We start from the raw sequence: 12,277 nt of genomic DNA on the forward strand, positions 1-12,277 counted from the left end.
CTGTCCAAGTGGGGCTGGGGTCACCCTCTGATGGAACACAAGCTTATGGACCAAATTCAGAGCTCATGCAAGGAATGCATCCAGCAGAGCATCTTCAGACTTTGTTTTGTATCTTATCAGGCTTCAAGTGTTCTACAGTCTTGCCATGCCGGGATATTTTCACTGTCCTAGAGGCTAGAAACAAACAGCTATTTTGTCTCTTGGCTGGAGGAGTCCATATTTGTTCCAGCTCAATTTAACTCTGGTTGAGTTCAGTGCATCCAGCTTCTAGTCTTAGCTTAACTTTGGGACATACTCTTATTCTGCTATAACTGTTTACTTCAAATATTGTGCTTTAGCAAAACAGTCACTGCTTGTAAAAACTGAATAGCTGCTTTCTTACAACACTCACTGAAAGGCACTACAGGAAAAGAAGCCAGATTCACATGGAATTTTTTATTATTATTTTTGTTTTTTAACCTGGCAAAAAAATTGGATTTTGGAAGTTTACATTACAATCTTTGTTAAAGTCAACAATAACAAAGTTCGAAGCAGGAACAGAAGTCCCATGGCACTCAAATTGATATTATAAGGAAATGCAAACTACTTAAGAGGCCTGTTGCACAGCACTGTATTCAAGTTCTTAGCTGGAGTCTTAAGGGTCAAGTTTCTGGCACTATTAGTCATGTTATTTATATATATATGGACACAAATAAATGTGTATATACTGCATGTGTGCAAACACACACGTGCACCCTGGCCATTGCTAGACCAAAGTGCTGCACAGTCTGGCTGCAGATTTCCATGGAAATCATGCCTGGAAAGGTTGTAAGCTCTGTGTTTGCAGGCAAAGGGGAAGGAGAGTGCTGGGGAATGCAGTGTCACCACACAGGAGGCTTGTGCTGGTTACAAGATGTTTCTGTTTCTGTCTTGTAACTGAAAGAGAAATAAAAGGGGAGAAGGAAGAGGCAGCCTGTGAAGAAAGGATCTTTCCCATAGGTCTATCGTGATTCCTGACTTTTGAGTTTCAAAACGATGATCCTGGCATGGAGCTCTTTCAGCTGAGAAGACAGACAGGCATTTTCTGCCTTTGGCAGGAATAGTTATTCAAAACAGCAACAAAAAAGGGATAAGGTTGTTGGTATACAAACCTGCTTACTTCCAGATAGCCAAAATGCCATCCCATGCCCTGTCTGCCATGCTCTCCTGAAGTGAGACCACTTCCATTCACACACTCCATACACAGAGAAGATTTCAAACATACCTGGTGAGGAGCTACTGAGATACAGTGAGTTCTTCAGTCTAACAGAAAATGACTGCAATGGGCAATGAGGAAAAAATGGAATTGTCTCAGTTTATCCCTGTAGTTTAAGAGGTAGAAAACTACTGTCTTTTTTATTTCCCTTGATGTCTAGGAGGTGGCACACAGAATAAAAGTGCAGAACTAGGACTCACAGTTTTCACAGGGAGTAGCTTTGACTCACCAATGGCAATAGAAGCTTTGATTTGGAGGTGGAGAAGCAGGTCTACAAATGCACGAGGTATCAGCTGCCCCTAATGAAGACCTTCTGGCTGAGACCAGCTGTGGTTTTGTGTGTATCTCCTGTGTGGCTCTGCCCAGCAAGGACTGATCCATAGTTATCCTTTATGCAAACCTTCTATCAGTGGCTTTGGTACCTCCTGATCTGATACCGAATGACTGTGGCTAAGCTGTGGAACAGCCTGATACAGCTTGTTTATTATAATATTTGGGAAAGAAAAAGATGGTTCTTCATTATTGCCCAGTGTTCTTGATTATGTAGGACAAACTGGAGTATTCAATCCAAACCATTAATGACCTTATAACGCTTCTCAAAGCCAGTCAGTACCATGATTCTTATTTTGCAACATTTTTATGATTAAACTGTTCTGGGAGGCAAGCTGATTACCCCAAACCAAGTTTGTTGAGTGGATGTTTGTGGTGGACAATGGTATCAGCCTTGTGCTCCTGCCGGGCTGAGCCTTTTAGTGCCTCGAAGCAAACAATGCTGAGCTGAACTCGCAGTGACCCAGTTGTCTGTGCTAATCGCTCGCTGATTACTGGCTAATCACTGCCTTGTTTAGAGCAGCCGAGCCAAAACCGCTCTTTGCTGTGCTGCGCTCGGAAAGTGGGATGCATTTTTTGGTCATCTCCATCACCGTGTGGTGATTGCAGCCCAGGTGGGAGATGAATTGCAGGTTTGGCCATAGAGCTGTGAGCAGCTCAGGGGTTTGAATTGGGTGAAGGTTCCTCCAGTTCCTCTGCAGCCCCACGCAATGAAGAAAGCTCCATTTGTAGTGTTGTCTTCCTCTCCCCACTGATAGAAATGGGAGGACCAAAGTGCCTGCTGGGGTTGGTAGGATGGATTTTATCCTCTAATCGCCTCAATACAGTGGACACACCTGAGGTTGTGGTCTTGGTTCACTCTTGTCATGGAGCTCAATTCAACATGCAGAAAAGGGGAAAGGAAATCCACGTCTGTGTTTCTGTAAATATGTCACTTAGTGGACGCCTGAAACAAATGACATTGTTTAAGTGTGAATTTCGTTGCTAGATTTTTGTGTAGGCAAGTGTTGGGAGTTATAAACCTTCCCATGAGAGCTGCCCTGAGAAGAGGATCCCACTTAGCAGCACGCTGCATAATTCAGCAAGCAAAAAATGGCTTTAAAAGCCAATATTATCCTTGTTCTTGGCCAGAAGGGTGCAGGCAATGGCTTGGCCTTTTTGCCAGCATGTTTATTAAAGGGTTAATCAGCTATATAAGGTTAAATTTCACCCTGGGGATTTTTAGTATGGACTTTCCGGCCAAACTTATCTTGATGTCAAACAAATACCTGCAGTTTTAAAACAGGAAAAAGAGATTTTTTTTGTGGTTTAAAGCTTATGATGAAGGACATACACGACATGAGCTATCCTGATCTTGCTGATCTACAAAGCACTACAGTGACAGCAAGAACCAATCAGTTAGTGCAAACCTACTAGTTTTGACTTTTGAAGTCTTAAAACTTGATTTTTCTGCAGATAAGTAATGATCTAATGGATAGTTTTTGAAGAGTATGAAATGTGTTTTTCATTGCATTTTTTTTTTCTCTTCATTTTTTAATGCAGTCACAAGAATATTCTACACTCAAAAGCAGAATTTTGCATTCTATGATACCCCAGTTTGGTTAATCTCTGCTTTACACACCTTTACACACGTTAACATTTAACTTCTTTAAGTGTACCTGGAAAGGCTTCTGATCACATGTGAAAATTAGTTTAATATACCACTTTGCTAAAAACACTCCATCTTCTGATCTTACCAGCACTTTCTGTTCATTTGAGGTGCCAGACAGGAATGACAAGACAAGAAATGAGGCTTATTAGCAGAGATATTGTGTATGAATAAAATGATCAACCCTCAGTTCGTTCTCCCTCACCAGTTATCATGAAAGTGAGATGGTTTTTCTGGGTGTTTATCAGAGAAAAACTGTTTGCCTGATGGTTTCAAACATATTTCACTCTGGTTGCAAACACCATGGTCCCCTATTAAGGTCTCTAAACTATGGATTTGCATGGACCACAGGGATGAAAAGTGGGACTGACCCCAAAAATTTGCAGACTGCCAAGCTTCTGATGGATCTGTCAGCCCTAAACTTGGATACACATCCATTCACACATATCATAAACAGAGAGTATAGAATAGCAGGGTTAAACTTTGTTCAAGAAACTTGCTATTAGAAATATGCCAGGACTTCACAATAAGAGGCAAAATGTATTGAAATTTATGGGGTTTAAAATTTCCTCACAAAGTTTAAAGTCGGCTTGTGTTTGCTTTTTTGTCTGACCCTGCTCACCTTTGCCAGTGAGGAGGAGCCAATTCATGAAGGAAGTTGGCTTTTCCTAAAGGCAGATTTGAAATTTCATGCATGATGTTAGAATTTCCTAGCATTTCTGCATGCCAAGAAGAAGTCTTTCCACTCAGTTTCCCAGAAAAAAAACACAACATTCAAGGTACATAGTTTTCATAATGTTGAGATAATTCAGCTACAAATATTTGCAGCATCCAGCCCTGGTTGTTAAAGCAAACATTGCTCAGGAAATAGATGTCTTTGCCAGGGACTAGGAAGACCAGGGTATCTCAGTCCTTCACTTTTCTCTCTGACCATCTCGAGGAAATCCCTGCACTACTCTTCCTCATTGCCTTTCTTAAAGTGGAAGATTAGAAGTTCCTTTCTTTTCTGTTTACCTTTATGAATGTCTTGCAGACAGTAAGCCCAAATATCACTATATTTTATGTTTATTTTCAGGCTATTCAAGAGATATCCAGAAATTATACTGAACAAAAACTGCCCTTGAATGTATAATGTTTTTTTCTAAAGTTTCATCATGTTTGGGTTTTGCTCATCCTTTCCAGAAAGCTTGATGGACTACTTGCAGTCTGCTTTTAATCCTTTTTTATTGGTAAATGAACATCCTTCCCCCTTTGGTGCTAGAAACACTTTTTCTCCTTGGTCCTGGGAATTCATCTGTTCATTTTATCTTAAAACTCTCGCAATGTGGAGGAGATTGTTTGATAGTGCAGGGTGACACACGTGCTTTTTTAAACAACTGTTTTGTCTTTATTCTTCTGGCAGCAAATGCCACTGCTGTCAAATAAAGTAAAATTGACTCCCACAGGAAAGCTTAAGGAGTCAGATATGCCATCAAAAATTCTGGCACACACTGCTTGGAAACCTTTTTCTTCTTGTTTGGCAGGACATGTGCTCAGTCCCTGAACACGCTGCTCAGAAGCCGTTACAAAACAGAGAAGACAATAAATACTAAGCAAGTTAAAATTTTATCTGCTTTGAGAGATAGGGGTCTGAATGTCTAAGACATGAGAGTTCAATTGAAAAGAACGAGAGATCTCACACCACTCTTGTAAATGAAAAGCTGTTAGGCAGGCAGTACCTTCCCCAATGTCATGTTTTTCTTAGAACTGGGGCATACATTACACACAAATTTGAGATTATCTCCAACAATTATCTAAAATTAACTGTGGTTTTCTGATGAAAAACATTTAGAGGAGGATCTGATAAGGAGTGGGCCTATTTATAATGCTTGCTACGAGAAAGAAAGGTTTGCTCCTCTGAGTGAAACCAAACTGCACCACGTGTCAGAGGATAAAAGAACATTGGCTTCCTTTCCTTTGCTTATTAGCAGCAGCACTGGGATTTTATCACTTCTATCAGTGGTTAGCTGAAAAGGGCCGACATGAAGAAGAGGTGTTCCCATTTCTGTTTCTGTCTGTGAGGTTCCAGCTGCTCTCTGAGCACCTCTGCTCCCAGGAGCAGGGACACCCCATGGCTGTCACACAGGGCAGCTTGCAGCTCTCCTGGCAGATTTTTAACCACAGAAAGGAGCAACCAAAGCAAGGTCAGGTCTGTTTGGTGCTGCACCAGGACAAGCCCATAGCACCTCCAGGCTGGCTAACAGGGGCTGCTCCAGCTGCCTCGAGGGCATCTCACAGCAGCATCCTTGAAGAACAATCACCTCTACTCACTGAGACAGTGGAGCTTGGCTGCTAAGAACATGAGCTCCTGAAGAGCCATGGGGCCAAGGCCTTCTGTGACACCACATTTATTTAGGTGTGACTTGGCCAAGGGAGCCATGCTCATGTTTGATTCAAAGGACTCCAGAATAAGTGTGGAGTCCAGCTGGGTATGGTGTGATTTATTCCTGATGAGGGGAGGCTGGAGCAATCCCAGTGTGGGAGCTCAGGGGGAGATAGCAAAAGCATAGATATTTTCCATATCAACCCCTCTGAATCTTTCCGGCACAGAATGGCAGAGGAGAAGCAAGCAGTGGTGCTACATGAAGAGTGTTTTCCTTAGTCCAGGCACTGGATGGGAACACATTGCTGTGTTTGGGGACTCCTCAGGCTGTACAGAACACAAATTACAGGGAGGGTTTTGTCAGCAGACTATCAGTGGAGAGGCTCCTTGTCCCAGGCCACAATCTGTTACAGGTCACGGAATGAGTCTCCAAAGAGGTGCTGTGGTTTCTCTCTTGGGTTTTTGCATGTCTTGGACTGCACAGAGCTGAGTTCAGGGACCTGATTCACATAAAAGAGAATTACAGTGAGGAATATTTGAAAGCTCTGATTTCTAAAACCATCTGTAATTGGGCAATTTCACCTCAAGGGTAACATGCACATGGGCATATGCAAATCCTTTTCTTCCTTTCTGTGAGTGTGGAAGAACCCAAAGACTCACAAAACTCATGTTGAACAAATTCACATGCTGATTAAACAAAAAAAATACAGCCATTCCACTTATCCAAAAGGCTGATGGATCTTGACAAACCTTTCAATGAACCCATTGTGGCTTGTCATTTGTTGGAGCCACAGAAACCAGGTGGATTTTGTTGTAAGAAATTTTCCATAGTTCTGCTTATCAGTCATGTGAGAATGGGCAATTATTTTCATGTCATGTTTGCTAGCACTGATTTACTCTGCATTTGACTGGTCTTAAAAAAAGAAAATCTTTAATCTAAACCAAACAACCCTTAGTGCAACCAAATGTTTGGAAGAAGAAAGGGCAAATGTCTGTGTGTTTGGGAAAGCAGCACCAATAAAAATAACACAGACACCATCTAAGACTGTAATGCCATCAGGCAATGCAGAATTACTACAAGAGCCAGTTGTAACTTTGCAAGGTAGAAAGGAATTCCACTGTCTCTTCAGGATACTGGCTTTAACTGGAGAAGAGGTTTGCAAACTTTAGAAGCAGTTTCTCCAAGAGGTTTGCAAATCTGACTGCTTCTTTTGTTTGTCTTCCATTTTTAGAAAGAGCAACTTTTTAGAAATTTCTGCGTGAGAAATGTTTTCTCAGCTGCTAAAGCTAATTAGGAGACACAAGGATCAGTTTTGTTATATTTTCCTCTGAATAGAAGCGAAGTTATTTCATGCAATTTTTTACCCAACTCTGCTGTATGATGGGCTGCATACAGAGCAGTTTATTTATACCACTTTATCTCACACCTGTTTGGATACTGGCTGTTTTATGGTATTTAAACATACTATTTCTTGCCAATTGCTTTATCTCCACAGTTCCTGCTTTTGCTGCAAATGTTTCTTATTAACTCTAGAAGAAACATCAATTGCTCCCTGAGCATTATTAGTGAGGACAAAAATAACACAATTGTTAGTTACTTCCAACATGTTATCACTGCAGACCTATGAAGCAGACATTCTTTCAAAATACTGTAGGGGCTCTTTTACTCAGTTGAAAATAAATAATACATGCTTTAAGGACTTGTTATTTCACTGGAATTTTGTTTTTAAATGGAAAAAGAAATAACAATCCAAAATTCACTAAGTTCCACTGCTGTGCAGTGTGCTCTCTGAGATACTTTGTTGAGCACACCTCTCTAGCTGCAAACCTAGAACACAATGTCAGGCAAAGCCCCACAGTGGGGACACACAAGATTATTCAAGCAGAAAATGCATAATCCCTCAAGGATGCCCTTCTCTGGTTTGGATATATCCCTATAGCCTCACTCTGTGGGTCAGTGGTTTTCAACCCTGCAGTAGGAAGGATGTAGGGGTTTCCCCTCTGCACAGGCTGTTCTGGGGCTCTGCACTGCTCAGAGCCCTCAGGAGGACTCAAGGACTCCTGCTGCCCCTCAGAAAGGACCCTGCAATGTCTCACTGCAGAGAAACATGAGTCAGACCAAGCCACTCACCTGGCAGATATTGCTATTGGCACAGAGGCCACGGCAATGCTTGAGCTTCTCATACCTTCCCCCTGTCCCATCAGCTCCAGAGCCATGGGCTGAGCAAGCCAGGGCAATGGTGCTGTGTTTATCCACACCTGTCCTTCAGGCAGCATGTCCTGGCTTCACCGTTCCCAGGATGGAGCTGACTCCCAACGAGCTGAACATTCAACCTCTATTAATTGCCCATAACCCCATATTGTATTGTTGTATTGATGGCCTGATAGATATCAGACAAGGGGAAAGAAGTGCTGAAGTAGGTGTCCCTGGCTGCAGAGGTCTGGATCTTTCCCTCAGCATTTTCCTGCCTTGTGCAAAGCCTGATTTCAATGCAGTTGTCAGGCAAATGTGCCCTGATTGCAGCTGGGACACAACAGCACTGCCTGGAGAGAGGAGTTCACTTTCAAAGCAAACTGCTACAGCCAGGATGCCTCACTTCATGCCTGCTTTCTGAAGTGGATTCTTTCATCCACAGCCAGAGCACACACCACCCTCCATCCTTCTTCCTTGGGTGGTGTTTTTACTGGAGGCATTGCTGGATCTGAGCTTCATTTTATCCTGCCTTACTGCTACTGTTTAAAAACCTGTCCAACTTGAAGACACGTGTCAGTGTTGCATTTAGGGCTCCAGCTTATCATCTCTTGTTTCTCTATAACCAAATAACACCATTTTAAATAACCTGCATACCTGGTAATGAAGGTAGCCCTGCATGAGCTCTTTACAACAAAACTTCCCTCACCTGACTGGGGTTTTAGTATAAAAAGCAGAATTTGCTAAAGGACAAAATTTCTCACCTGAACTTGCCTTCAGTGATCCTGAAAAGCTGGAGTTTAGTTCTGAAACCACAAACTTAATAGGGTTGTTTGTTGCCTGGGTATTTTTGTCATTTCCTTTAGGCTTTGCTGTATCAACATGAAACTCAAAAAGCCCAATTTGCATTTACACTCAGGTGCATTTGCACTCCCCTTTGTTAAAACAAACAAACAAACAAGCAAACCAGTTTTTCAAAGCTCATTCCCTACAAGCCTAATGAGAGGTTTGTTCCACTGAAACATCTGGTTTTAGTCATTGCTTGCTGCAGGATCCTGACAATTCCTCTGTTCTCCAAATGCAGGGAAAGCAGTGTTAATCCTGGGCCTGGGGAACTACCATGAGCACAGCCAAAATAGCTCTTGTGACTATAATCATTCATTGCTCTTAGATATTTTATGGTGCATCAGAAAATGAATTCTATTTATATGAGCATTTCTTAAACTAACAATGAGACTCTTGTGCAAGTGAGAAGCAGGCTCCAAACCTGTGCACATTAAGCAGAGATGTGTGACTGATGAGTCACACAAGAGCCAACGGTGCTTGATTTCATTAGCTTTATTAATTTCTGTAACACACACCATTTAATAGAGGCCTCATCTTCAAGGAAAAGTTTTTAAAGATTTGCAGAGGAGAAAATAAAAGTGAACTCGGTTTGGACGCGAAATGCGCCAAGCTACCTGCAAAGCAGAGTATGGCAAAGAATCTGCTCAAAAATGCAGTAAAAGGGTTCTCTCGTGCTCTGTGTGCTGCTGTTGTAAGCCTAGACCTGTAAATCACACTTCAGCCATGAACATTTTCTAAGTACTTTCCAACAATATATCACATTGCTCAGCAGTTTAGGACTGTCTGACAGGAGACCATGGATTCTGGTAGCAAGTTAAATAGACATGGGCTGGTGACAGAGACCCATCATCTTCCATGGTTCAAATTTGAATGTTTTCTCACACTTTCATGGTGTTTTAATGTATTTTTCTTCTGTGAATTTGTTACCATTAGGCAAAAATGACCTAAGCTAGATTTTGAAATCTGAACTTTCTGAAGTTGGTTTGTTGGGTTTTTTGGTTCTAAGTCACTTGCAAGCCCAGAGGACCACTTGTATATGCTATAAATATAATCTCATGAAAACAGTGATTCTTAGAAGATTTTGGCCAAGATAATTTAAAAATTGAGATTTCTCTGCAATTGAGCACAACCTTTTTTCTTGATTTCTCAACTCAGCACCCAGACTAGCCCTAAATTGAATCCACCTCCAGGCACGAACATCTTTCTCACCATTCTGTATTTCATGCTGTATTTATTTTTGACATTGGTTAAAACAAGTCTGGTTTCTTTGGTATGGACAATCCTGTCTGATTATGAGATGTGAACTCAGTTGTTCACCTCTGGTTTAAAAATGTTGCTCAACACACCAAAAATATAAATACTCAGGGAAAGAACTGTCTGTGTAGGAGAGCTTGTATATTCTTTACTATCACACTGAAGATTGTATATTCTTTACTATCACACTGAAGATTTAAGTCCCACCTTAGTGTTTCCATAATTTTACACAGTTTCTGCAATTATTTATCTTTAGTCAGAACTATAGCTCTTGTTTTACTGCTTAATGCTTAAAAATCCTTAACAAGTGTCAAAGCAGAAATGAATTATGTTTTATCTATTTCAGAGTCCGTAATTAAATTGCTTTTTCTTACACTAAGACAAAACCAGGAAAAAAAAGCCCAACTCCTACCAGAAATGCTCACCAATTGCATATTTCCATGAGCACACTGCAGAAAGCAAGAGCAGTTAATACAAACCTGGGTGTAATTATTTACTGAGCACTTTGCAGAACATCCATGCCCACTCTGTTTGTAAACTGGCCAACGTTTTGACTCACACAGGACACACATGTAAAATGCTGGATATCTGTCACACAGGAGCCTCACTGTAAATAAATAAGACTATATGGGATGTCTCCCACAGCTTACACCACATCACAGCCCCTCTTGCACAAGAGATCTGTAGGCACAGCAGAGATCCCAGCGTGCCATCTGCACCCTCATCATCCCTTTATCGCAGGGCTGGGTACAGCTCTGCCTTTGTAGACAGGTAACAGAGCCAACCTGAAATTGTCTGTTCAGCTCAGCACTGAGCAGACACCAACCATGCACAAACCACCCTCGTGTTCAGCAGGGCAGACAAAGCTCAGCTCAGCACCCCTGGCAGGTTTAGCTCTGTAGCTCAGCCAGCCCTGTGTGCTCTGCTCGGGGGCAATGGGCAATTCCTGCAGCAGAGCCTTCAGAGAGCCACCTCTTTGGAGAGGGGATGGAGACAGGAGTGCCCTGGCTTGGGAAGGAGCTGCCATCTGTACCTGCAGCTCCAGAGGCAATGCAAGCCAGCTGCTGGTGCTAGGGACCTCCAAGATGAGTGTCACAGAGGAGTTCTGTTCACAGCAATGAATCCACACTGTGCTAGCCTGGGAACATCACCCAAAAACTCATCTCTTGTCCTGGGCTAATGCTGCTCGGAGGTGAAGAGCTTGAGGTGTTCAATTCAACAACCAAAATTCATTTGGGAAAGGGTAGAAGATCCTGATCCAAAAGCCACTAAAGCCAGCAGTGTGCCTTGCCATGGCCCTCGCCTTGTGGGGTTTGCTCACACCAGAGAGAAATTGCTCCTTCCCTTCCAAACCCCTTCAGCTCACGCTTTGTGTGTAATATTTCAAAAGCTTCACATATTTTCAGAGTGTGTTGTCCACTTTGGGAGGTGGGTTGCTGGGAATTTGTTTCTAATATAGGTAATTTAAACCAACTACACAAATATCTGACCTTTTAGAACACTGGAGGATTTTGACATACTTCAGATTGATGATAAGACCGTGCCTAAAAAAAAGCAAAACAAAAAAACAAATCCAAAAAGCTAAGAAAATATCTCCTTCTGTTTCTGTTTATAAACTGCAATTATGAAGCAAAAAAACCCAAACTTGTCTTGTTTCTTCCTTTGTTGACATACCAGTGCTGGTCAGTGAAGGAAAATGGACTTGAAATAAATTCATGACCCTTTTTGTTTCTGAAGGGGGAATTCCCTTGGGAATGTTATTTTTCTAGAAGGCTGCTGGAGATAATAGATGTGCTTTATCTCTTTAATGATGGCTGTTGTGAAGCTCATAGAAGAGCAATTGCAAGCCACTCTGCAGATTCAAAAAGTTGTACTTTAACACACCAATTACTATTAATGAAACACTTGGAAAAAGATTTACAAAACCAGGCCATCTCTTTAATTATTAGCAGTGCATTTTTTCATTGAGTAATTTTCTCCCTGACCTCACTGATACTTGGGGAAATCAATTAATTCTGCTGAAATGTGTGGAGCTCCATTGGTTTATATAAAATTGCAAGGAAAAGTTTCTTCAGAAAAAACCCCCACCACATTAAAATACATTTAAAAGCATACTTACTGGAAGAGCTTCATCTCCATTAAAGTCTATTTTTTGGTCCTTTATGATTTTCAAGTCCTTAGTAAGAACGAGATTCTGAAGTAAGATTAGAGCAGTGCATCAGTTTCCAATTGATTGCCTTACAGATGTTTAAAAGGAAGTATGTTATCAATAGAGATTATTATCTCTATCAAAATATTCAGTGAATGCTAATGTTATTCTTTTCTCATTTAAATATAAAGATCAAGCCAAGACCCTGCTTGCTTGAAGTCAAAAAACCCCACTATCAGCTGAGCAAACTGCTCCATGAATAT

The 12,277-nt window shown here is 41.5% G+C and overlaps 1 long non-coding RNA gene across 2 annotated transcripts; it reads right to left on the reverse strand.

Annotated features, from left to right (window-relative positions):
* Positions 1–464: 464 nt before the first annotated feature.
* LOC146432102 (uncharacterized) lies at positions 465–1,778 on the reverse strand. 2 transcript variants are annotated; one of them, XR_014854404.1, is made up of 3 exons: positions 1,435–1,778; positions 1,244–1,295; positions 465–915 (listed from the first exon to the last, which is right to left on the reverse strand). It is a non-coding gene; the product is annotated as an uncharacterized LOC146432102 (long non-coding RNA). The 2 variants fall into 2 exon arrangements; XR_014854405.1 differs by having other exon boundaries at positions 1,244–1,340.
* Between the last annotated feature and the right edge of the window lie 10,499 nt (positions 1,779–12,277).

The sequence above is a fragment of the Lichenostomus cassidix genome, chromosome 11, assembly GCF_008360975.1.
Source record: "Lichenostomus cassidix isolate B80296 chromosome 11, HeHo_3.0, whole genome shotgun sequence".
NCBI classification, from domain to species: domain Eukaryota; kingdom Metazoa; phylum Chordata; class Aves; order Passeriformes; family Meliphagidae; genus Lichenostomus; species Lichenostomus cassidix.